Here is a 27189-nt window from a genome sequence, read left to right on the forward strand (position 1 = left end):
CTCCTCAGTATCCAGAGGCCCCCTTGTGCTTCTCAGATTAAATCTTCCACTCTTGTCATTGTCTTCCTCACTTTGCTTAATTAGATAATTTCAGAGACAGCTTTGAAGGCCCTAGGTGTTACTCCAGTGCTAAATGGGATAGTTATAATTATTATCTGGAAGACTGGCATCAACATCATCAGCTTCTCTCTTCTTTTCCCTGTCCTAGTCATCTGGGTATGAATAATGAAAACAGTCTTTTCTTAAATGGAAAAATTATAATACAGTTAAGTTCTTTTCCCTAAGTTGCCTGTTAATGGAAATTGAGGCATATCTGTGTCCTTTTGGCCTGCATAAAGGAATAGGGATGGTTAAGACATGGTAATACGTATTGTGAATGATCAACGTCTTTGTTTTTTTTTAATGATTTCTGTTTTTATTACCAAACCAACAGAAACTTGTAGAGAATTTGGATAATTCAGAAAAGCACACAGATAAAAAGACATATCATGTGTGTTTTCACCTTACAAATTTTGTGTGTGCGTATGTGTGTATGGGTTTATTATATTGATATTAACTTATTTTTACACACAAAAAGGGTCAACCTGAACATTTTTTCTAACTTACATATTAAGCTTAATGCATTGTAGACATTTAAATTAATTTTTTTTACATGAACATGACCATAGAGCCCCTCTTTATACAGATTTAACTAGTCCCCTATAAACAAGTATTTGGGTTCCAATCAGTAATTAGTCCAACAATTAATTGTACTAGTATAAACAATGCTGCAATCAACATCCTTTATGCAAAGCCATGATAGTTTTTTTTAAATAATTATTTCTTCAACAAAAATTTCTGAAGTTAGATTTGCTGTTTAAAGACATGAAATTTTAGTGAGCATTAGGTATACAGGAAAACACCCACCCAAAATTGAACTAACTCATGCTGTTGTCTTGGTTTGGGTTAGAAGAGAACACTCCATGTCAAAGAAGCTCTTTCCTGGTCTTTGCTTTCCTTGGACAACAAACACAGGACTAGTTTTTTTTCTGGTTACATATATTTTGGAAACGTCAGAGATCATGACCTTTCCTCCCTTCTAAAACTCCCTTCTAGCACTCAGTTTTGCGGTTTAATATGTCAGAGCAGAGTTCCAAAAACCATGATTAGTCTGCATCTAACTTAGTTCTATTTATCTTCTCTCAATTTTTTTCTTTCTTTTTTTAATATCAGTTTGGTATACATTTGCCTTTCCAAGTGTTGTTAGAAAGCAACTTTTCTCTTGTTTTACATGTGATTCATGTTTTCATTAGAATCCTTAATGTATTCAAATATTCTTCTCTTTTTACCTAACAATATAATATATATTGTCTATGGGATATCATTTAAACTCCCTTGCAAAATCTGTTTATAAAAGCAAGACCTATTTGTTCAGGGAAGTTAACATTCTGACTCAAAGGGAAAATACCTGAGGGTCTCAGAGTGATCTACCTATGTGTGTCTAGGCTGAATTCTGAAGTAGAATTCTGACATCTGTAGACCCAGATGTTCTATAAACCAAACAGTGGACTGGATGAGCTCATATCCATAAACAGAGAACTCTAACAAATATGAGGTCACTATGGCATAGGGGGTAAAAGCAAAAATGGACAGCTTTAGAACCAGTCTTACCTCAAAGTCCCATTTTCCTTTTCATTATAATGGAGAGACACTAATATTTATTTAGAGAATCACTATGATGGTTAAATGAGCTGATATGCTTTCAAGTGCTTTATAGGGTGCTTGGCAGTTAAATTATATCTCAGTGTATGATCATGGAGGAAAAGATATTTTAAGAAGCAGGTAAAGTCTATATTAAGTGAATTTGTACTGGAAATGCATGAAAGGAGTATAAGAACAGATTCTCCTAATATAGACATCGAGGATATAATATCCCCTTTTTTTCTTTACTATAAAAAGTGCTATGAAGAATCTAGAACCTTCCTAAACTCAATTTTAACCAATTAGCAGCAGAACTTCTTTACTTCTTATAGAACCATGCCCCCCCATCTGAGAATCTAATAAAGCTTTGAATTCTCAATAGAAATATGCACATTCGTGTCACATTTTGCAGTCTGGGACACCCGCCTATACCAGGTGAAAACTGCCCCCAAACATAAAGATTGTAAGCCATACTTTGATTTATCTGAACAAAGAAAGGAGCGGTTATGGCCATCTTGGGGCTGCAGATGGATATACCTGACTTCTGAGCTGGAGATTCTAATCATTACCATATGCTGGATACATACGGTATCTATGCCCTTGAGCACTCATAACATAGAAAGGAAGACAAAATCAAGAAATAAATAAGTACGGCGCAGTGTGGCAAATGTGACAATAAGTGCATGTACTGAAAGGAATGATTTCATGGGGGTGGGGTACAAACCTCACAAAAACAACTCCTACTTCCTCTGATTCACAAGTACAGCAGTGGTCCCAGGGTCTTTCAGAATCTTGGGAGATTCAATGGACCACGTGGCATTCATTGTGTCAGAATTGAAGTCCCAGATTAGAGGGAACTCACAGAATCATGTTCTGTCCCTCTAAGTCCATCCCCCTTCTCTATAGGAGATACATGGAGCAAGGGAGTGTGGGTGAATGGAAGCTTAGCAGAAGACATGCCTTCACCCTTTGCTTGGCACGTGTGAGCTCATCTGTAATATACTAAAATGTCTGTGATTCCCCCACCAAACCTTGAAATCTCTGAATTCTTGATTCCCAAATATCCAGAGGAGGGAATGGACACACTTCACCTTGCACATACAGCCTTGTTTATGGAGGGCTCTAATAGTGTTCCAGCCCTGCTTATTCAACGAAGGGTTCTAACTTGTATGTCATCCTTGCTCAGGGGCCATGCTAATCCTCTCTGTATCCTTCCAATTTTAGTATATGTGCCGCTGAAGTGAGCACAAAGGGCTCTAGCTTGGACAAGCAAGAAAGAAAGGGTACTAAGAAAATGGTCTGATCATTCAGTTACACTCAAGTTATATGGGAGCAAAATTAGGGTGATTTCTCCTACTTCCAACAGCATTGCTAACTCCATTTGCGTAAGACCATTGCTGACTAGTAGTTTCCCTTACACACACCTAAATTCCAATCATTGCCTTAGCACCTGCCAGCCTTGGGCACATTACATAAGTTAACATGTACTGAATGCTGACTGTATCTGTGGTAGTGTCCTTAGTGTTTTACATATGTGGACTTGGCCCACCCTCCCAATGTTGTGAAGAAGAAATAATAATAATAATAATAATAATATCATTAGATGTTGCTCAGGATCACACAGCAAGTGGGTGGAGCTGGAAACAGAGTCCAGGTTATTAGCTCCAAAACTCATTCCCTCATGCACAAGGCCATGGTACCTCCAGAAGAGCAGGTCAGTTTCAACGTTTGTAAAAATGGGATGATGCTGACCATTCTTCAGGGCAGTGGTAGGATTAAATAGATCGGTTTTGGCAATCAAACAGTATCAAATAATAGGGTCCCTGCCCATGAAGGGAATCTTTTTGGAAGAATCCACAGGTGTGGAAGTCAGGCTGGCCACCGATAGTGCACTGTCTCACACCCCTGATCATGGCAAGTGAATCCACAGTGCTTTTTATTTATTCTCTTTTTCTCATCTTTCTGCCTTCTGTTCTCTTCTATACTACTTGCAAGTATCTGTTTAAGTTAGTTAAGATGATGGCATTTCATTTTCTTGTGGTCTTCATTTCTGGCTATGTGGATCATTTTTAGTCAACAAATGAGTTGGCTTTCCCAAAACCGCCTGGGTTGACATTTTTCGTTTGAATTGCAATATGTTCTTCCAAAGGTGAATGATCAGAAACTATTGTCTACAAGTCAACAATACACTCAGAGGCAGAGAGCCAATACAGTTTTCTTTGTTGCTTTAATTACTGTGTGTGCTTAGGTTTTTCGGATTGTTATTATTCTTGTAGAAAGGAATTGAATGCACATAAGTAACTCTTCCATAAACATTGTTTGAGCCCTGCATAAGGCAAGGCTAGCCCTGAGCTAAAAGCAAGCGACTAACGGATAAATCAAAACTGGGGTTAGATCCTAGCATGGGGCAGGTAGTAGGGGAAAGACAACAGGCTGAGAAAGATACATAAGACAAAGAGCTACCATCCATTAGAAAGGTGAAGGTAATGGGCTGTGGTGGCTTAAAGAGGAGAGAGATTGCTTCCATCAGGAATGATCATGGAGGGCTTTCTAAAGTTGGTGGCAATTGAATGGGACCTTGAAGGACATAGAGAATGTGGACTATGGTTGGTAAACCAGAAAGGGTGAAGGACATCCCAGTTTTGCAGAACATATCTGGAGAGTAGCATATGATTATAGAGACTTTAAGAAGAAGGTTAATTTTTTTAAAGAAAAAAATGACCTCATTTGCTGAGGAAATAAATAGGGAATTAATCAGATTAACAGCTCTGAACTCATTTCTCACCATTCTTCTCTGGCTCACAATTCCTCCAACACACTACTGCCTCAGGGCCTTTGCACTTGCCATTCCCTCTGATCTGAACATTTTTCCTAGATTTTTGCTCAGCCAGTTCTGTTTTGTCTTTCACATCTCAGTTCAAACAACCCCTCTTAGCAAGAGCCTGACCTCTGTGATGTGGTTGCCCTCCCTCACCCCTGTTCATGCCACCCCCTCATCTACCCACACACATACACCTCCTCAGCAGTCACTTACTATGACAGCATCCTTGTTTGTTAAATAGCAGTTTCCATACTGTCTTGTTTAATACTCCATGCCTGGCACAGAGAATCTCGACTCCAGTATATTCCTAACCCATGTAGCTACATCACATCAAAATACTAGTTTTCAGGCAATCCTAGAGAGCTGAAACTCTTGATTTTTCCTTCCATAAAAATGGATGTGAAAATGCTTACTTCCCTTTAAGCAGTGGTTCTCAGCCTGGTGCACGTTAGAATCACTTTGGAGCTTTTGAAACCCCAGATAATTGAGCCTTAATCCAGAATAATTAAGCCCGAATCTCTGCAGGTGAGGCCCAGGCCATGTCAATATATTGCTCCCTAGCTGGTTCTTGTGGACAGTCCCAATTGAGAACCAATGCTTTGGAAGGAGAATGCAAGAGCAGGCACCTTCACTGCTGATAGTTCCCTTCCCTGCCTGCTCTGGCAGGGTGGGGGTAAGTAGCAGGATCAGGGGCACCAGATTAGCCAGGTCCCAAACAAAGATACACAATCTGGAAAGCAGAAGCAATATGCACTTACTTCATTCCTTCATTCCTTCATTCCACAGAGGGTTAAGGCATGTCTGCCTTGTGCCAGGCGCTCTCCCAAAAGGGTTCAGAGTTGAGTGAACTAGACAGAGTGGTCGGCATTCTACCCTTTAGGTCCCATAAAATGCTAACCTTCTCTTGGAGACAACACTGCTTGACTTCAGGGTTTGGTCGTGAACCAAGTAAGATGTTCTAATTAGAAGTCCAAAGGAATCTTTCCTCACATCTTCACTTAACCAATGATGTTACTTCCTAGAGTTCAGTAGCATGTTCTAGAAGTGCCATTCCTTTCAGAATATGATTCAGACTCATTGCCAGCATTTGTTTCTCCAGAGGCAATCAGGAAATCCTTCTCAAAAAAGGACAAGTTTGACAGGACCTTGAAAAAAATGGGTGATTTCAGTCGGCAGAAATGGGGGCCAAGGCATTCCAGACAGAGGGGACACTGGAGTAAAGCCAGGCAGAATAGTAGCCGCAAATAATTTGGGAAGATGAGATTACAGGGCACTATGAAAAAAAAATCTATGGGCTTTACTGGAAAACTTACGTAGCACTTCCTATTTGCCTGCTTTCATGTATTGTGTCCATGTCCTCACAGAGAGGAGCTTCAGGAAGGTATTTCTGTTTCCAAACAACCAATCTCAAATCCTTTTTCTTTCTATAACAAAAATATCTGGAAAACCCCATCCTGTCATTTCCATTGTAAGCACACAGACAGCAATCAACTGCTGCCCTAGATTTGCATTAAAAGGATGCCTGACCTTGATTAAAAACTCCAGTAGGCATCTGGGTGGCTCAGTCAGTTAAGCAACTGCCTTCAACTCAGGTCATGATCCCGGAATCCCAAGATCAAGCCCCACATTGGGCTCCCTGCTCAGCAGGGAGTCTGCTTCTCCCTCTGCCCCTCACCCTGCTCGTGTTCTCTCTCTCTCTCTCTCTCTCAAATAAATAAATAAGCAAACAAACAAACAAATAAATAAATAAAATCTTCAGAACAAAACAAAACTCAGAGAATGATGGCATTGCTTGCCAGAGTCCTGAGCAGCACTGTAGATAGAGACGTGCTCTCTATCAGCACCAAAAATCCAAATAAATCTACCCTCAGAACTATCAAAAGCCCAGCCAAAGCAAAAAGGCTCTTGATGCAGTCCTTCATCTCAAGAGCGAAAGTATCCTTGAAAAGAGATTTTCCCTGATAGCCAAGTGCATAAGCCTTTCTACTCCCTCTCCCCAGCAACCTCCTAATGGGTAATTAATGTCCTTTGCATGGCAATATCCTGCTACTTTGCAGTATTTTGCCCCCCATGTGTGAAGCTCACGACCTCAGTGTCCATTTTTAAAAGTAAATATGATTTAATGTGGCACTCTATCTTCCCAATGCACTTCAGAGTTAACATCCTACTTAATTTTGTCAAAGGTCTTTGTCTTGAGTTACAGCCTGGAAGAGAAGATTCTAGGGAGGGCTTTCTGATATTAAATAATGCATAGAGAAATGAACCACCCTTCCCAGTGGTTCAGAAGCTCTTGCTGTTCCCTAGCTCCCTTCCTACATGCTAATATCTGATTTTGATTTTGAGAAAACATCCACTTGGAAGCTAACAGCAGGAGAGAAATATCCTCTCCCTACCCTCCCTCTCTTTCTCTCTGAATTAAAAAAAAAAAATCCATGGAGTCTCCATCTTGATCTCCCTTTGTCATTAACATCCCATTTTAAACCAAAGTGTGTTTCACATAATGTTAATGGCTGTTACACAACCTCAATTTGGAGCCAAATAAACTTTTGGGAAAATGGAGTTAAACAGTTAAGTAGGTATATTTACTGAGGTCAGGTAATAAAGCCTTTAATGGTGACTCTGCACTATTAATATTCAAGAAGGCTGTGTAATTTGTAGCATTTCCCAAATTAAGTGTTTCCATGGAACCCTTTTTTGATGTAGTGTCTGGAGAGATATGAGTTCATCAACTAGTGTTGAAATAGCAAAAAGAGGCCTGTCTCTGTGACAGATGCTCAGATGTTCCCCAGAAATTGCAACTCCCAGGAGAGTTATGATTGTTGACTGAAAAACCACTAGGTAGGTCAAGTCACAGGAGTTGTGTTCAACTGGGAGGAGAGGTAGGAGATCTCCCCACAATTTCCAGTCCACCTTCTCTCTAATTTTCTCATGTATATAATGGGGAGTAATAATACCTACCTCTCAGAATCGTTAATATAATTGTTCAGATGACTAATGCTCAGCAATATAGCAGAAGGAAGGGAAGCATGCATCCAATTAACAGTAGCTGGTATCCCAAGGTCCTCTAGGAGAGTGTTTCTCAAATTTTACCGTGAGCATAATCTCACTGGAGTTTGTTACAATGAAGATTCTGATTCAAGAGGTCTGGGATGGGGCCTGAGATTCTTTGATCCAATGCTCCTAGTTTGAGGACCATAATTTGAGAAGCAAGCCTTTCAGAGATACAAAATGAACCAAAAAAGTCTCTACTTTTAAAGTAATAATATGGAGAGAAATTAGACATGCAGTGAGCTAGCTCAATGGCAAGCAGAGGCTGGTACAAAGAAACGACTTGGGAGGACAAGGTTATTCTCACTCACACTAAGTCACACTTGTTCTCAAGGGGAGTCAAAGCTGACTTTGAATGATGAGCAAGCCAGGATCCTGGGTCCTGGCTGTGCCAGAAAGAAAACACATTCATGGAGGTAGGAAAGCATATAGCTAACTTAGAACATGCACATAGTTCTAGGGAGCCCCGAGCCTAATGGTGAAGAGGAGACAGGTGTACAGGGGTCCATGAACCTGCGTGTCTGTGTCGCAGGTGTCAACAAAGCACAGGATATGAGAGTGATAAGCAAATGTATTAGTTTCCCAGAGCTGCTGTAACAAAATCCCACACACTGAGTGGATTCAAACAAAAGAAGTTTATTATCTTCTGTATAATCTGGAGTCTAGGTGTCTGAGATCCAGCAGGACCATGCTCCCTCTGAAAACTGAAGGGGAATCATTCCTTGCCTCTTCCTAGTTTCTGGTGGTTGCTGGCAGTCTTCGGCATTCCTTGGCTTTCAGCTGCCTCACTCCAGCCTCTACTGCCCTCACCCTGCGGTGTTCTCCCTGTGTGTCTCTGTTTTCATGTGGTCATCTTCTTATAAGGACACCAGGCCATGCTGGATTAGGGGCCCACCCTACTCCAGGATGACCTCATCTTAACTAGTTTCCAAATAAGGTCACATTCTGAGGTACTGGCAGTTAGGACTCCAACATATATATTTTTGGAGGACCCAATCCAACGCATAATAGCAAATCCGTATGCACTCTTTGGGCCCAAGCAATTTCCTGTGCCCTATCAGATAAACTTCAAAAGTAGCCTTTTCCCCAATAAGCATTGGGAACAAGTAAAGGGTCATAGGTCTGAAGACTCTCTGCCTTTTCCATGTTCACCATTTCCCATGTATGACAAAGGTCTTTAGGACATTCTGAGGGATCACAGAACTGAGCAGAAAATTCGGGACGCTGATGTTGGAAAAGTAGGGCAGCATTATAATTCCTAATGAAGCCTTCTTTCCTTTTTCTGCCTATTTCTAGAGGAGTGTTATGTCATTCCCAAGGAGCTTCTGGGAATGTGAGCCCCTCTAGGTTCCTCACTAGGATGTGCACACACATCAGGGTTCAATAAACCAAGGATTTCCAATGTCTTTCTCCCCAGGTCAATAAGAAGCAGTGACCTTCCATTCTTTCTCTTTTCTCTTGCCCAGTGGAAGACTAATGTAAACACTGTCCAGAATGTGAATTTTGTAGGCAGGCGGAGGGGTCATTGGGCAACTTATTTGATCAAATTGAACCACTCTCTTAAAAAAAAAAAAAAACACAAAACTTTTAAAAAATAAGTGGCTTTTCCTCTTTCAATTTTATTCTCTCTGGCTGGATAGATGAATTCATTGTCACCTAGGTACACAACACTTTGTGTTCCAAATAACGCTGCTCCCTCACATCTTAGAGGTTACCAGCATGAAAGGAACATTTCACGCAAAATCCCTACAAGTATGGCCACGAGCAGTAATAAGTTTTTCAAGCCTGTTCTGTCAGACTGATTGTCCGTCCTAGATTAATTCAGAACACCCTTTCTCTGCTAAAATGAAGAAGAAATTTGGCTTCACTATGTGGGCAGGAAAAAAGGAAGATGTGGACATAAAAGAATATGAAATGAGTATCTTTTTCAAGGCAGCTGAAAACAACTTGCAGGTTCTATCCTTGCTACTGTCTCCATTTAAAGAAAATAAGCCCAAGCAGCTCTAGGAGCTGGTAGTTAATTTTAAACCATATTTAAAGCTTGCTAAGAAACACGGTGGCCCCAATATAGGCCATGGTCAGTTGTCATTTAGTCCCACTGACTAAAAAGATGCAAACACCAGGCCCCAGACATATTAGGCATAGACCAGCAAGATTTGACATCCATATTTACTCCGTCCTGTCCTAAGCAATTTAGTACATTGCCCAAGAAGACATAAACCTTGGAAATGGTAATATGCCATGCTAAGAGAAAATAAACTAACTTCTACAGGTCAGGCTTAATTTTGCAAACTCCATCTCATGGAGATAATTGGCCACTGGGCACTTACAGGAGGATTAGTTAGCTTGAAATTTCATCTCCTCCCCTGAAATCTTCCCCAATCCTTCCAGCCTGAATTAATCTTCCCTCCTTTGTGCTCCTCAAGCACTTGATCTGTACCTCAATTATAGCTCTTATCACACTCTCTATGGCATTACTGTTATTTCTGTGGGCTTTATCTCCCCTAGTAGACTCCAGGCTGTCTAGGGAACAAGACTCTGTCTTAGTCATTTTTGTATTTCTAGTATCTAGGACAGGGCATGGCAGGTCCTCAATAGATATTTATTGAATAACTGAAGGATGGAAGTGGAAGAAGGATTTTGTGATTTTCTCTATCATTATCAAATGTCACTTTCTCCTATCCTACAAGGTCTTAATAAATCCTTTGAAGGAGAGTTCTGGAACACTTTAAGAGATTCTGGGACTTAAAAGGAATAGGAGAATTTCAAGAGAATTTAAGGGTGAGCATTTGGGGGAGATTAAAGAGGTCAACAAATACATATGGAAAACTCACTTGTGGAGCCTACTTCTTTTGGAGGGTCTGGGAATGGGCAGGGCTGGAGACAGACTGTATCACTGAGAGTTCTTGAAATTGCAAGTAACAGAAACTGCCTTTGAGTAACAAAAATGCAGTCATTTATTGGAAGCACACAGAAAAGAAAGGGAACACTCAGGAACCGGACTTAAAAAATACAGGAAATGGGGCAGTTCAAGGCACATATGCAGTAAAAATGAAGGAATGGCTTTAATTCATAGTTCAGTCCATGTGTTGCTATAGGCATGATTCAATTCAGCCCTTCATTCCATCCTTACATCATGTCATTCAAGGTCCAAAATCCAGAAAAATAATCTAGTTGGTCTAAGTTGAGTCATATATATTACCTCTTGGCTTGGGAATGTCCCTTCTGTAGAAGAAGGACAATCCCCCAAAAGATGTGATTCCCCAAAAGAAATCAAGGTGTTATTAGCAGAAGAAGGAAAAACGAGTGCTTGACAACCAAAATGCAGCTGATGTCTACTATGGTCTTCCCTTAGAAAATATCCACATTAGGAAACTTCTTTAAGAAATAAAACTATGTTATAACTAGTGGGAAAGATGAGACACTAGAAAACTTTTATTTATCAGTAAATTAGAGCTGAAATTCAAGTACAGCACATTTGGATGTGTGCTGTCAAATATTTTATCCACCATGCTTATTGCCCACGTATTTTAGTTTTTTTACCCTGTTAAATTGCTTAGAAAGCCATCTTTTTAATAGAAAGATGAAATGAACAGCCTTGGAAGAAGTCAGCAAATAATGACTAAATCAGAAATTAACTGAATTTCTGCCAACCCATTTTTCTGCTTTTTATGTGAGTATGGAACAAAGTTATAGCTAGGAGGAAAAATTAACAATTTTTTGGTGAACTATCTCTAGGAATTACTTATTGTCCTTTTCTAGTTTCTCACTTTAACACCGGAAAATTACATTTTGTCAACAGATACTTTTGAACATTTCCTACTAATACTAATGGCTAAGGCTTTTTTTAAAAGTAGTTTCTGAGAGAATATGACAAATCTCAATACTTTCCTTATTGTTCCGGTACAAGATGTTATACCTAATAATGGTTTATTAGTCTAAGCCTTTTAAATTCTTCTGTGTATCAGATGCTCTACTAAAATCTTTACATGTGTTTCTCATTTAATATTTATAAGAACTCAATGAGTGTATACTCTTGGTATTAGGAAACTAGGAGTCAAAGAAATTATGTAACTTCCCCAAGGGTGCACAGCCAGTAAATGGCAGACGTAAAGTAAAATACATAAAATATTGATGTGGAAGATGAATACACTACACATACATTCATATATACAGTTACAGACATGGTTATTAACCTTAGAAATTAATTTCTGAAGCGTTTAGATTACCTATCCTTACAAAGGGTAGGTCCTCAATAAATGCATATTAAAGGCAGGAATTTATAACGTGATTCTAAAAATATAACTTCCAGGAAATTTTTGTGGGTGAGGAAAAAGATCCATCAGTATAAAAGAACTTTTTAAATAGAATATGATGACCTGTTATTCCAACTCTGAAAATGATTTTCAGTTATTAAATTCAGATGGAAAAATAATTGATTAATTTTTTTTGACCCTTGGGTCTTTTTTTCCTCTTGAATAGCTTATTAAAGGCAGTGGTGGAATGTATTTCTCTGTCTATTTTTAAAAATCAGAAGAAAATGTGGTGGGTATTGGCATACAGGTAAACATATAGACCAATGAAATAGAATTGAGAATACAGAAATAAACCTTGACATATACGATCAGTTGGTTTTCAACAAGGGTGCCAGCCATAGTAATGAAGAAAAAAATAATCTTTTCAACAAATGGTGCAGAGACAACTGAATACCTGCATGCAAAAGAATGAAGTTGGACCCCTACCTCACACTGTATATAAAAGTTAACTCAAAACAGATCATAGACCATGTAAAATCTAAAACTGCAAAACTCTTAGAAGAAACCATAGGAATAAATCTTTATGTACTTTAATCAGGCAGTGGTTTCCTAGATATAACATTGACAGCATAAGCAATTCAAAATAGATAAATTGGATTCCATCAAAATTTTAGAAAACTTCTCTGTTTTAGAGGACACTATCAAAAAAGTGGGAAGAAATAAAATTTGAATAACTTAGATATGTATAGTATCTGACAAAAGTAGTAACTGATACCTCTTATTCTATTTAATGAATTATATAATGATCAGATTGAACAACATAGCCTTGAGTCAAAAACATCGTGATATAATAAAGAATTGAGTGATTTTTCTACTGTGATTCATAACTTGTTCAGGAAAGAAGTTCAAAATTAGAGTCTCATAATTATTTTTTGAGTACTGTATCATCTTTGGCATAAATGTATGACTCTTAAATATGATTATTTTGAAAAACAAAAACATTTATTTGAAGCTTAAAAATAAATGAAATGAAAGTGAAAAGACAACCCACAGAATGGGAGAAAAATCTTCTAACTCACCTATTCAAAAAAGGACCGTATCTAACATATATAAAGAACTCTAATGACATATATAGAGAGAGAAATCTCTCTCTACAAAACTCTCTCTATATAAAGAACTCTAACCACAACAAGAAGACATCTTAGTTTTAAAATGAGCAAAGGACTTAAATAAACATTATTCCAAAGAAGTCATACAGATAACCAAAAAGCACATGGAAATATGCTCAAGATCACTAGTCATTAGGGAAATGCAAATCAAAATTACAATGAGCTATCACTTCAACTCCATTAGGATGGCTGAAATAAAAAAGACAAACAATAACAAATACTGACAAGGATGTGGAAAAATTGGATCTCTCATACATTTGCTGGTGGAATTGTTAATAGTGCATCCACTTTGGAAGACAGTTTAGCAATTTCTCCAAATGTTAAACATATGATTATGTTAATGTTAAGCCATATGATCCAGCAATTACACTCCTAGGTGTATATCTAAGAGAAATGAAAACATACATACACACAAAAACCTATACACAAATGTTCCTAGCAGCATTATTCATTATAGCTCAAAAGTGGAAACAACCCAAATGTCCACCAACCAATAAATGGATAAACAAAGAGGTATAGCCATATGATGGAATATTATTCAGCAATATAGAAGGAGTGACATGTTCAACAACATGGATGAACCTTGAAAACATTATGCTAAGTCAAACAAGCCAGTCACAAAATGCCACATATTGTATAATACCATAAATATCTATAATGCACAAATTCATAAAAACAAAGTAGATTAGTAGTTTCCAGGGGTTAAGGGATGGGGGGGAATGGAGTGTGACTGCTAATGGGTGTAAGACTTCTTTTTGGGGTGATAAAAATGTTCTGAAATTAGATAGTAGGTGTAGGTTGCTGTGTGAATATACTAACTTCTGTAAATACACTAAAAACCACTGAACTGTACCCTTCAAAAGGATGAACTTCAAGGTAGTATATTATGGTTAATTATATTTCAATAAAGCTGTTGCTTAACCATAAAAACTATGGTCAGCTATTATCTCTCTGAGATGGTAAGTTTGAGGAATGACTTTATAGTTCCCCCAAACTTGCTATTTTCATACATTTCTATAACTATCCATGCACTCCATCCTTTGTATTCAAACTTCTACCCTCACTCCAATCCCCACTCTAACCCCTTTCCTGCTGTGCAAATGTCTTAATCATCTTTCGTGAATTGGCTCACAATTCATCTCTACTATGAAATCTCCCTGAATCCCTTATTCCACCTTGAGCTGCATTTATCTGAAGATTCAGTGGAACTCTATATACATCTTCATTCTAGCACAGATCATACTCCATGGTAATTATCTGTTTGTGTCTGTCTACCCATTAGTGTGTAAGCTCCTTGAAGCATTTATCCTTGTGTTTTGAGGCATGGCACAGTGTCTGGCACATGGTGCATACTTAGAAATGTTTATTGAATGAATGAATAAATGTTTAAAGACAGAAAACTAAAGAATATCTCCTAGTTGAAACATCCTATGATGTAAGGACATTTTCTTATTGTAGATAATGTCTTAGATTTAAATCTTAAATTCTGTTGTGTGTTGAATTTAAACTGTGGAAATCAATGCTATAATGAATAAATATTTGCCTTCTAGATATGAGATGCTAACTCAGTCCATAGGATAAGCTGAGCTTCCTAAGAGAAACAAGTAATTCTTGCCATATGGAATACTCTTGCACAATTAACAAGCTATATTGGAGGATCCTAAGACATTTCAATGGAGCATGTAGCCTTGGTTGTCAATAAACCCAAGATATTTTAAGGATTGAATCAGGGACTATTGTGGAGGGAAATAGAGCCTCTGGTTAATAAATTTTATCCAGATTACTGTCTTTCCAAAACAGTATCTCCCTGCTCAACTACTTAAGCTTACTGTGGTTTGAAACATCTGAAGAAGATTATCATATGGACAAAAGGATTAAGAATTTACAATGAGTTTTGATCTGTAGGACTTCTTTGATGCACAAATCCAAATACTTAAGCAGTCGATGTCATCCAAGAGATAAGAAACCACCATCAGTAAAAAAAATAGACCCCAAAAAATTGCCTTTCGGAGTTTACATTATAGAAGGTAAGGAGATATAAGGGAAAATATAAGGGGGTAGTAATTCCAAGCAGAATGAATAATTAGTGTAAAGAGAATATATTTGGTGAATTGAAAGAGGCTGGGGTGACATAATGGACATTAGACAGCAGTATGATAATATTCCCTGTTGTAGATAAATTTTTGGTCACAATTCTGCATTCCCTTACCCCAACAGTATTTTGAAAAGCCACCTTTGCCTTAATCTCACAGAAACAGCACGTATTTCCTTGCCTCACTGATGTTGAGTTTGGCAAATGACTTGCTTTGGTCAATGGAAGGTGTGCAGAAGTGATGGTACGTCATTCCCAAACAAGACCTTAATGGGCATGGTATGTCCCTTCTTGCCTTCCTATGTCTCTGTCATCAGCAAGAGAAGGCCTCCTTCTTGTAGATGTGCCCCCCTTTCCATCCTAAGCCCTGGAATGATCATGAATGAAGCAGAGCTACTGTAGCCACTGTATAGACACAGTGTAAGAATAGATAGTAATGGTTTTAAGTCACTGAGTTTGGCGGTGGCTTATTACACAGCATTATCATAGCAAGAGTTAACTGATACAGTCTTCAGTCCTAATCTTACACATTATTAGTATACCTTGCTATTGTTCACCTTTTTAAACATTGTCTTGTTCACTCTATAGTTGCCAAATCATTTCTGGAAATGGCAGGGTACTTGTAAATCATAAAACAAACAAAGCCTAGCTATCTGTATTTGGAAAGAATAAACCATTTGTTAAGTTGAAAGAAAGCAAAGGCCTTTTCTCTCTCTCTCTTTTACACTTCTGCTTCCACTTCTGTACCAGGACATCTGTTTTTTCAGTAACATAGTGTAAAGTTTTTGCATTATTGAAAAAAACGTACAACTCTCTAGTTGGTAGTTTATATTTTGGCATCTTTGTGTGTTAGTACAGTCATTCAATAGATGGGTGATTCCTCAACAAAGTAAAATCCACCAAGTAAAGTGTGAAGTCACTTTTATAAATAAACCCAATTTATGGCTCATTTTCACAAGTTAAAATTCTGAGGCTAAATTTTCCAAAAGAAGTTCAAGCTTTTGTGTATGTGTATCCCAAACTTGAACCTAATAGCAATGTAAATAGCAAATTAGTCTCACCAACTGTAGTGAGAAATAATGATAGAGCTTCCTTCTCTTGAATTTAAATACTAAAATTTTTCTCAAAATATATCATTTATTTACCAAATAGTTACTGGGTGTCAGGACACAAAACATGCCAAACAATACAGAGCTACAAAAAAGGGGGTGTGATCTGCCTTAAGTAAATATATCCTGAGAAATGACTTTCTTTGGGACCTGTTCTTAATTTGGATTCCCCCAAGGCAGACCTTAAGACAAAGACTTGGTACAGGGCATTTATGTGTGAGGTGATCCCAGGAGGCACAAGCAAAGAAGTGGGCAAGTTAGAAGAGAGAAATGCCAGAAAGAGAGAGAGGGGAAAGAAGGAGGGCAAGGAGGGAGAGAGGGAGAGAAGGAAAGGAAAGGAGAGGGAAGGGAAGGGAGGGAGGGAGGGAGGAAGGGAGGAAGAGAAAAAGAGAAAGAAAGGAAGAAAAGGAAGAAAAGGAAGGAAGGGAGGAAGGGAGGGAGGGAGGGAGGGAGGGAGGGAGGGAGGGAGGGAGGGAGGAAGGAAGGAAGGAAGGAAGGAAGGAAGGAAGGAAGGAAGGAAGGAAGGAAGGAAGGAAGGAAGGAAGGAAGGAAGGAAGGAAATAAATCCAGCCACTATGGACAAGTGAGGCGCAGTCCTGCTGGGGATCCTCTGAGAAACTGTGGGGAATACACCCAAGAATCCTAAGACCGGAGAGCAGGGAGGCTGCGCATTTACCCGCTGACATTCATCCTCCAGTGTTTGAAGGCTACATCCAAGTGGTTAACTCCCATACACCTCCATCTGTGCCTAATTGCCACAGAGAAGGCTTCCTTGGACCAAAGGCCCTCAGAGAGGAGGGGTAAGGTGGGAGGTTTATCAACATCTGCAACAGCTGCCGCAAGTCAGGTGGGCCAAGGAAACAAGGTGCAGGGCATCTCCTGTGTCTGTTACAGGAGCACAACTCTTTATTCCATCAGGCATAACCATAGTCAATATTCGCTAAGCACTTTGTGCCAGGCACAATGCTAAGCCTTTTATGGTTATCATATTATTTAATCTTTGCAACAACCCTGTGAGGGAGATACTGTAACTATCATCCTCTACAGACAAGGAAACTAAGAAGTTTGCCAAGATGGCAAAGCCCATAACTGGTGGAGATTTGAATGTGAGCAGTCTGATTAAAGGGCCCTGCTCTAAATAACACTTTACTCATGAAGGGCAAGGCACAGAAAACCAAGGCAACAGTAACTTAAAGATGGGGAAAGTACTGAGTCATGTAATCCTCGGGGAAGCCTTCATGGAAGAAATACACCTGAGTAATACTTTAAGACTAATTAAGTAGAAAAGTGCAGAAAAAGAAATGAGCCTGTGCGTGATAAGGTGGGGAAAGAGGAAGGTGGAAGGGGGCTGTAACATAATGGACATGAATTCAGCAAAACACCGCATTAGAGTTTACACAGAGTTGGTCCTTGTTATAAGGATAGGCATATATATTACCGCATATAGCTCTATGTTTGTTCATTCAACATATATGTATTGAGCCTCTGTGTCATACTTGGGATGGGAGATACAAAGATTAGAAAAATGCGAAACGCATGATCTTCTAGGGAAGAGACCTACACGGTAGATCCATGTTGTTTCTGTTTTCTAGTACTGGAATCCTTTCAATGAAGAATCCATTCAGTGATGTTTGTGTGGAGCGCCATCTCCTCTTACACCCTACACGTTTCCATATGCACTCACACATGAGCATGCACATACTCACACACATGCACACACACCCTAAGCACCTGACGACCGCCTGACCAATTACAGCACCCATCCCCTTGGCCTCAGTAATTGGTTTAGATATGGACTCAGTGTCCTTATTTGGATTTTGCTATTGAAGCTGGGAGTTGGCTTCTGAAGATCAGGGATATACTGAGCTGGTAAGGTATGGGTGTGAGGCTGTCATCTTGCTCAACCATGTAGAGCAAGATTAAAGCCAAGCAGAGGCAAGCAGATTTGAGGAATGGACAGTGTCCTGCCAATATATTTTTTTAATTCTTGGGGTCAGCCTGACAGTAAACAAGAGATATATCTTATCTCAAATTTTTCTAGAAGAAACCCCCTTGATTGCACATGGAAGAAGAAAAGGAGATTGGTTAACTGAACTCTTCTTAACATGGCTTCTTATAAAAACTTGACCAACCAAAGATGCAGGGTTGCGATCTATTCTCCTAGTCAATCTGCTGGACACCAGAATGCCATGAATCCTTCCTACTGACCTGATGCATTTACAGGCCATCGGATCCACTGAATCTTTACATAAGTGGGATTCTGAAATAGTTGTGTAAATTTCAGATGGAAATTTGAATAGGTTAGTTTTTCTTTGATTGAAAGAGCCAAACCTATTGAGTACTAAATCTGGCTAATTATAATCCTCCTTTTATTAAACTCTCCCTCTTCTCACTTATTCTCCTAATCTACTTTGGTTCATGTTTCTTGGCTCCAGATCCAGACTATGAATGTTGGCATAGGTTGGCCAAATTTAAAATTTCTTTCACAAGATTTAGGAGCCAAGAGAAGCTAAACATAGAAATGCAAAGTTAAAAATACTTTCAGAAAAGCATGCTTTTGAATCAAGCAGCATATCGAGTGTCCTGATATAAAATAACTACCTTCTCAAGGGGGTACTTGGAATGAAAATTAAAAACTAGAGAAATGGTATGAGGTAGCAGCAAAGAGGAAGGGTAAATAGAAGAGAGAAGAAGAAATTGATTTTATCAAACTTTGATAGGCCAGTGGGCATATTCTGGAGCTGATGCCTGTTCAAGATAAAGGATGAAATGGGCCTCTGTTTCTATCTGAGATGCTCCAGTCACTTGTAAAGCAGCTAGATTAAAGTCAGTTGAATCAATAAATACTTTTGAGCACCCGCAATGTGCAGGGACTGTGCTAGGTGCTAGGAACACAATAAGGAACTAGACTCTCTTTGTCTCTTTCTCCACATGTTTTCTTCTGTATTGGCCTCCTTATCCTGGAGTAGGGTCCAGTATGCCTATGTTCAATTTTTAAGCTCAGGAAATGAAACATGACAATTCATTATGTCTAGATCTGAAGCACAAACCTGAAAATCAAGGAACTGTTCAGAAAAGGAAAAACAGGTGCCAAGGAAGCAAAAATATCAGATGTCCACTACATGGGGATACCCAGACAACACCTGCTCCCCCTCTTGCAAATGTCCCCACCTGTAGGCCTCAGTATGTGACTCCCTTTTAGGGATGAGATAAAGGATGGAGAAGTAGTGTTTATAGTGGATAATCATTGCAATAGACCATGTAAGTCTGACCACTCTTGTCCTGCCTCTAGTCTGAGAGACCTTGAGAAGTGAAATGTCGAAGACCAGGAAACATTCATAACCTGATAAAGGCTTCTCCTTTCTAGATCATGCATAGACAGTCAGCTAGTTAGAGAATATCTAGGTAGTGCCATCTGCAATTCAGACATGAGCCCTTATTCAGGTTTTGCTAAGGATGACTTGCATGCAATAGCTACCCAATAAATATCTGTTGACTGAAAGCACTGCCTATGTAAAATGGTGAATCAGGCCATGCATGACTGTGTTAAGCATGATTGAGGACTACAAAGAGCCTCTTATTTGTGTGGATTATATCTGAATATTTACCATATTGGAAATAAAAACAGAAATTTGTAAAATATAAGAATGTGCAAGTAGCCATTCCATTAGCCATCAGAACAAAGTCTACACCCCACAACAACATGTCGCTTCTGAAACACTCCACTGTACACTTGTGAAAGAATGAGTGTGACAAGGACAAATAGCATCTTAGTGTTTTGGTTTGAAAACAGTGTTTCTCTTGTGGGCCCCCCTGCAAGGGCTTCAGATGTCCTCAGGGGTCTCTGAACCACAGTTTAGGAATTCTGATCTAGAGTTTTCAGAAACATTATTTCTAAGAAGCTAAACAAAAATACTGCATGTAAAATTACTTGTAAGACTTATTTGTAGCATATGTCCACATGGTTTAGACCTTGATTTTTAATTATCAGGAGAGGAAGCTAGATTGAGCTTCTGTTCTCTTCCCTTCAAATATTTCATGAATCAAGAGGAACTGTAATCGTAGAAGGGTTTTTATTTTTGTTTTGTAGATCTTCCAAATGATTGAATACCATTTTTCTGTTTTAAGACCTTTTTGGCCCTTCTATACATAGATTGGTGTCTTTCCAATCAAATCCTTGCTAAACCTTGTATAGAACTGCCTTTCATTTAAGATTTGCTTGAACCAGGGTGATTTATCAGAGGCAGAAGTCCAGGAGACTGGCTTAGATAAGCAGGAAGGGGTTGAGCTGACACAATGGAGGATTTACTGAGACCACAAACATGTGTATAGACTCCAACAGGTGAGGGAAGGAAGCCATCTCTTTCCTTTTCCTAGACAGCTTGAAGGATTAAGTCTCATTCTCAATGCTAGCTTCACTAGGGCAGACAAGGTGAAGATGGCATTGGCTTCAAAGTTACCAAGTCATTCCCAAAGAATTTTGTTCCAGGTGGCCCTGAGGGTCCCAAGGTTAATTCCCAACTAAAACCAAATTTGCAGGAAAACCATTTCCCTAGAGCCAATTTTCCAAATAATCATTTTGCTGAAAGATAGATTTTTCTCTTCGAAAATATTTTCACTGTATTAGCTGCACTGGGCCAAGCCCTCTACCACACTCCCAAAACACACACACACACACACACACACTCATACAACATACACACACTCATCTACATTTTTACCAGCCTTCAAATTAAGGAACATCTTCAACTTAAAACATGGTAGCAAAACAGCTCGAGTAAAACCTCCTCGACAGTTTCAGGTTAATTGATTATTTGGCCAATTGATTTTTCAGCCAATTAATTTTTTTAACAGAATTAACATTTTTAATAGCATTTCTTTTTTTTCTCTAAATTTTTTATTGTTATGTTAATCACCATACATCACATCATTAGTTTTTGATGTAGTGTTCCATGATTCATTGTTTATGTATAATACCCGGTGCTCCACACAGAACGTGCCCTCTTTAATACCCATCACCAGGCTAACCCATCCTCCCGCCCCCTCCCCTCTAGAACCCTCAGTTTGTTTTTCAGAGTCCATAGTCTCTCATGGTTCGTCTCCCCCTCCAATTTTCCCCCCTTCGTTCTTCCCCTCCTGCTATCTTCTTCTTTTTTTTTTCTTAACATATATTGCATTATTAGTTTCAGATGTACAGATCTGTGATTCAACAGTCTTGCACAATTCACAGCGCTCACCATAGCACATATCCTCCCCAATGTCTATCACCCAGCCACCCCATCCCTCCCACCCCACCCCCACTCCAGCAACCCTCAGTTTGTTTCCTGAGATTAAGAATTCCTCATATCAGTGAGGTCATATGATACATATCTTTCTCTGATTGACTTATTTTGCTCAGCGTAACACCCTCCAGTTCCATCCATGTCATTGCAAATGGCAAGATCTCATTCCTTTTGATGGCTGCATAATATTCCATTGTATATATATACCACATCTTTATCCATTCACCTGTCGATGGACATCTTGGCTCTTTCCACAGTTTGGATGTCCACAATAGTGGACATTGCTGCTATAAACATTGGGGTGCACATACCCCTTCGGATCCCTACACTTGTATCTTTGGGGTAAATACCCAGTAGTGCAATTGCTGGATCATATGGAAGCTCTATTTTCAACTGTTTGAGGAACCTCCATACTGTTTTCCAGAGTGGCTGCACCAGCTTGCATTCCCACCAACAGTGTAGGAGGGTTCCCCTTTCTCCGCATCCCCGCCAACATCTGTCGTTTCCTGACTTGTTAATTTTAGCCATTCTGACTGGTGTGAGGTGGTATCTCATTGAGGTTTTGATTTGGATTTCCCTGATGCTGAGCGATGTTGAGCACTTTTTCATGTGTCTGTTGGCCATCTGGATGTCTTCTTTGGAAAAATGTCTGTTCATGTCTTCTGCCCATTTCTTGATTGGATTATTTATTCTTTGGGTGTTGAGTTTGATAAGTTCTTTATAGATTTTGGATACTAGCCCTTTATCTGATATGTCATTTGCAAATATCTTCTCCCATTCTGTCGGTTGTCTTTCGGTTTTGTTGACTGTTTCTTTTGCTGTGCAAAAGCTTTTTATCTTGGGACGCCTGGGTGGCTCAGTCGTTAAGCGTCTGCCTTCAGCTCAGGTCATGATCGCAGGGTCCTGGGATCGAGCCCCACATCAGGCTCCCTGCTCCATGGGAAGCCTGCTTCTCCCTCTCCCACTCCCTCTGCTTGTGTTCCCCTCTCTCGCTATGTCTCTCTCTGTCAAATAAATAAGTAAAATCTTTTTTTAAAAAAAAAGCCTTTTTATCTTGATGAAATCCCAATAGTTCATTTTTGCCCTTCCTTCCCTTGCCTTTGGCGATGTTTCTAGGAAGAAGTTGCTGTGGCTGAGGTCGAAGAGGTTGCTGCCTGTGTTCTCCTTTAGGATTTTAAAGGACTCCTATCTCACGTTTAGGTCTTTCAACCATTTTGAGTCTATTTTTGTGTGTGGTGTAAGGAAATGGTCCAGTTTCATTCTTCTGCATGTGTTCAGCCAATTAATTTTTAACAAACTAGTTTTTCCTATCAACCACTCTGAAAAATTTGCATAGCTCTTTTCCTCTGTGGACATATATGGAACTAACATAGATGAGCCCCTGAGAAAGGCTGAGGAAACATCTAGTCTGCCAGAGATGCATAAAGCATTTGTTGGGAGGCAAAAGGAAGACTACACCACTGTGCAATGAGAATCCCTCTGGACAGACCAGTTGTAGTTGATTGACTTCCTATATGCTCAGCCTCTGTCTCATCAATAGGGTAGGAATAATAATGATTATACCTCTCACAGCTCTGGTAAAGAGTAAAGGAAAGACAGCATGTAAAGCACATAGTTCAATGGTTAGCACAGAGACAGGGATCAATACCTACTAGCTGTTATTGTTAACTGTTATCATTAATGACTGAAAATAGTTCCTCATAATGACACTTTCTCACCTCCAGGCCTAGAGCCCTCACTCTTCCAGCTCTCTAGCCACCATACCCTCTCCAGCCTCATTTAAATGTCATTTCCCCCAAAAAACCTTCTCTGGTCCCCTAGACTAGCTTAGGGCCCCTGTATATCCCTGGTCTTAACCCTCATTGCCACTTATAGAAACAGATTGTTCAGTTGTGTGCTTTTTATGAAAACAAACACCCTGAGAGCAGAAACCATCTCCATACTGGTTCCTCTGATATGCATCATCCCTAGCACAGTGCTTATGGAAGATGGATGAATGAATAAGGCATCAGCTAGAAGCATCATACTGAAGCCTGGTCCTGACAATGGGGCAAAGCCACCACACAGCTGCACAGGCATGCCTTAGACCACAGGGTCTATGAGAAAGACCTGAGAAGGTCTGGAGGGGAGGGCTCTGTTGAGCTTCTCCAGCAGGCCCCAGAAACCTGTGAGTTGGCTTCCATTTTTGACTTCTAGATCCTATGTCCCTTCCAACCTCCAGACATGACCTCTCTGGGCCACTGGAGAGTCTCTTTCCCATTGGAATTGCAGGATAGTAGAAGGTCTACTGATCTAGGAGCAGAAAGCTTAAGCTGTGATTCTTTCACTATGTGCTTTTGATTAAGTGCCTTCACCTCTCTGAGTCCTGCTTTCTCTAGTAGAACAGCTGAGTCATCTCATTCTACAATTCTATGAGGTAGGAGCAGGATCAGCTTCCAGACAAATATCTGGTCTCAGACTTTAATGAGATCTGTCCTATCTCTATCCTTTTTTATCCCTCCCTCCCTTTGTTCTTTATGTAGCAAATACGTGCTATTTACCCTGAACCAGATACAACCTGGCATTCAGTTATAGAGAGGTAGACAGAATAAACAGGATCCTTGCCTTCCTGCTACTTAATGTTCTAGCAGGAGAGGCACAAATAAGCAGGATAACTTCAGCCATTTAGATGATAAGAGTGATGGGTATTAAGGAGGGCACATACTGCATGGAGCACTGGGTGTTATACGCAAACAATGAATCATGGAACACTGCATCAAAAACTAATGATGTACTGTATGGTGACTAACATAACAATAAAATAAATAAAAGCAGTAAAATGGGATAGTGTGATAGATAATAATCCTAAAATAATCCTAAAAATAAACGCAGTAAAATGGGATAGTGTGATTAGATAATAATCCTAATCTAAATAGGAACACCCTATTTAGATTAGGTGGTCAGGGGATGCCCCTCAGAGGTGGTTGCATTTGAGCTGAGACCTGAATGAAGAGATGAAGCTGACAGTGGGCAATTTGAGATTAGTTCAAAGGCCCAAGGACTTGGGTAGGGGAAGTGCTCTAGGAAGAAAAAGAAGCAAGATTGCATGGTGATAGCAAACAAGTGGGCGAGATCCAGGTGATGTCAGTCCTTATGGGCCCTGGTCAGGGGTTTGAATATAGCTTCCATTACAAGGGGTAGCACTGGAGGAGAATATTATGCAGGGGAGTGACATGCTCTGATTTATATTTTTAAAAGATTTCTGGTTGTGGTGCAGAAAATGAATTCCTACCTGTCATGTTCCAACTGCAACTTGAAAATAGTGTGATTAATCCCCTGGTTGCTGGCAAAGCACCAGAAACATGGATGACATTATATTTGCTGATAATAAAGGACACTTTTTCCATCCTGAGCTGACAAATATGTTAAATAAACTGTTTCTAGTTAACTAAAATGAACAGTGTTGACTTGTGTGTTAGACATTTTTTTCCAAAAAGGATTTGTGTATTTATGGTGATATTAATAACTGAAGAATTGGAAATGTACAGTTCCATAGCCACTTGACAGGGCAATAGCTTTTTGGTGGTTTAAAGGAGATTGCATTTTGTTCTATATGCATAAGCAATTACTGTTTATTTCATTATAATCTGGCAGATATATTGAATTTCCCACCCAGCAGTGGTTCTGCTAGGTTCCCTATCCTGAACATTCAACGAGGCCAGTTATTATGTACAGAATGAAATGACAGCATGTGACAACAGATGACCAAATAACGACTTGATAGGGTGGCTTCTTGACAAAGCAAAATAGTTATAGAGCATGACATGTTTCCTGGTCTTTGAAATCTACTTTTTGAAAGCATTTTGGATTTTTAAAGTCAACTTTAGTAATTAGACTTAGACCTTGAGTTATGAACTTTGGAAGCTCTTTGCACACCAAAGAATAGTGACTGTAGTTGCTAAATATGTGCAAACTCTACAATAAATGCAATGTATTCCATTATCTTAGTTGAGCCTTACAAAACCCCTATGAGGAATAGGTGATGAGAAAGCTGAGGCTCAAAAAGGGTGCAAGATTTGTCCAAGATCACATAGCTAATAGTTGGTGGAGCTACTTTAGCTTGCCTTCCAATCAGGGGAAAAATAAGTAAAAAGTGGTGCTGCACTGGGCCCCAAATGGAGACAAATAGAAGGTATGCTAGGGCTGTAGGTGTATTGGAAGTCACATCTCATTGAATGGACTAATATTCTAATATTCTTCTGCACGTTGCCCCCAGGTATAAGATTAGATGAGGTACAATGGATAAACAATGTTTATCCATTGTTTATCCATGAGATAAACAATGGATAGAGTGAAGGACCATCTGTGCCGGGCAAAATGTAGACCCATGAAATAGCCTAGAATAAAATCTTTAGAATTCAGATGTAATTTCCACTAGGTCACCAAAATCATCAAGTTTAGTAAATCTTAGCCTTTTTGAAGTTAGACCTACTAAGAATATGATAAAGTTATGAAACATGACCCAGATAGATGAGTTTTTATGATTATGAAGCTATCTGAGGTTTGTCCTGAACCCCTGAAGCTCATCCATAGACATCCATAGACACCCTTCAATCAGCCACTCATTTTAAATGAGAACACTGAGACCCAGAGAATGGTCTTACTTAAGGTCACACAGAAAATTGGTGCATATATAAGCTCAAAAATCTAAGTCCTCTCACTTTTAATAGTTCCCAGATTCTATTCTGCAGGCTCTACACTCTGGGAACTGTTCCATTTGAAATGACTGGCTCTCATCCTGAAAGTTTCCCCTTCTGCTTTCGGAGTACTCATATAGCTTTTACTTTATGAAATTTTGATAGTAATAAATGATAATTACTGTTCTCAATTTTAATTTTTGTTTTGAATGTCCTCATCTAGCTATATAAAAAATTGATAGTTCCCTCTGGTACCGAATTTCTCCTGAAAGTTGTACATATCCCAAAACTCTAAAATGCTAGGAATCGCTGTTTTTGTTCACATGCCTCTCTATCTCCTCATCTCCCACCTGGAACGGGTGCAAAGCATATAGGAACATCAGCCTTATCCTTGAATCTGATGTTTAACAGAAGTGAGGGGGCTGTACAGGCCCTGATTCCTTCTGCATATTCATATTGCACATATTGAAAGGGAAAAAAAGAGGAAAGAAGAGTCTGTAGGTTAAAAGAGACCAGAGTGGGGTGCCTGGGTGGCTCAGTTGTTAAGCGTCTGCCTTCGGCTCAGGTCATGATCCCAGGGTCCTGGGATCGAGCCCCGCATTGGGCTGCCTGCTCCGCAGGAAACCTGCTTCTCCCTCTGCCTCTGCCCCTGCTTGTGTTCCCAGTCTCACTGTCTCTCTCCCTCTCTCTGTCAAATAAATAAATAAATAAAAGAGACCGGAGGAACATATCAACCAAACACAATGTACTAACTTCTCTGGGCCCTGATTCAAGTATTTTTTTTTTTAAAGATCTTATTTAGAGAGCACAAGCAGGGGGAGCAGCAGGTAGAGGGAGAAGCAGGCTCCCGACTGAGCAGGGAGCCCAATGCAAATAATTCAAATAAACCAACTTAAAAACATGTGAGACAATTTGAACATTGGACAGATAATTGATGATATAAAGAATTAACTATTTTTAAGGTGTGAATTTAGTAGTGTTGTGGTTATGTTTTTAAGAATTCTGATCTTTTAAAAATGCATACTGAATATTTACAGAAGAAATTATATGATGTCG

At 39.4% G+C, this 27189-nt stretch overlaps 1 protein-coding gene and 1 pseudogene across 3 annotated transcripts in view; one reads left to right on the forward strand and one right to left on the reverse strand.

Moving 5' to 3' along the window:
- SYNPR (synaptoporin) overlaps window positions 1-27189 on the forward strand; it is a 308866-nt gene that overhangs the window by 223941 nt on the left and 57736 nt on the right. The window lies entirely within an intron of this gene.
- LOC113919050 lies at window positions 2830-2928 on the reverse strand (annotated as a pseudogene).

This window comes from Zalophus californianus, chromosome 1 (assembly GCF_009762305.2).
Source record: "Zalophus californianus isolate mZalCal1 chromosome 1, mZalCal1.pri.v2, whole genome shotgun sequence".
Taxonomy (NCBI): Eukaryota; Metazoa; Chordata; class Mammalia; order Carnivora; family Otariidae; genus Zalophus; species Zalophus californianus.